The 234-nt window shown below is 57.7% G+C and overlaps 1 protein-coding gene across 1 annotated transcript in view; it reads left to right on the forward strand.

Moving 5' to 3' along the window:
- LOC119588687 (serine/arginine repetitive matrix protein 2-like) overlaps positions 1–234 on the forward strand; it is a gene marked incomplete in the record, with an annotated part of 176,340 nt that overhangs the window by 107,112 nt on the left and 68,994 nt on the right.

The following is a 234-nucleotide window of genomic DNA, read 5'->3' on the forward strand; positions in this document are numbered from 1 at the left end:
AATCTCCCCAGTGCCACCGCGTCTTGAACCCGCGGGCGCGGCGGCCTCTCCACCTCGCACATTTGCACTTGAATGGGCCATGCTGGGGGGGGGGGGGGGTGACGCGACGCTGCGAGTCAATTGGATTATTTCTGGTCATAAAACTCCTTGGCGAGGTGTGGCAGCCATTTTCGGCCGTCTTCTTTATGCCTTGGGTCAGATCCCTCGATTGATTTACATTGTTGCTGGCCCTTT

The sequence above is a fragment of the Penaeus monodon genome, chromosome 24 (genome assembly GCF_015228065.2).
Source record: "Penaeus monodon isolate SGIC_2016 chromosome 24, NSTDA_Pmon_1, whole genome shotgun sequence".
Lineage (NCBI taxonomy): Eukaryota > Metazoa > Arthropoda > Malacostraca > Decapoda > Penaeidae > Penaeus > Penaeus monodon.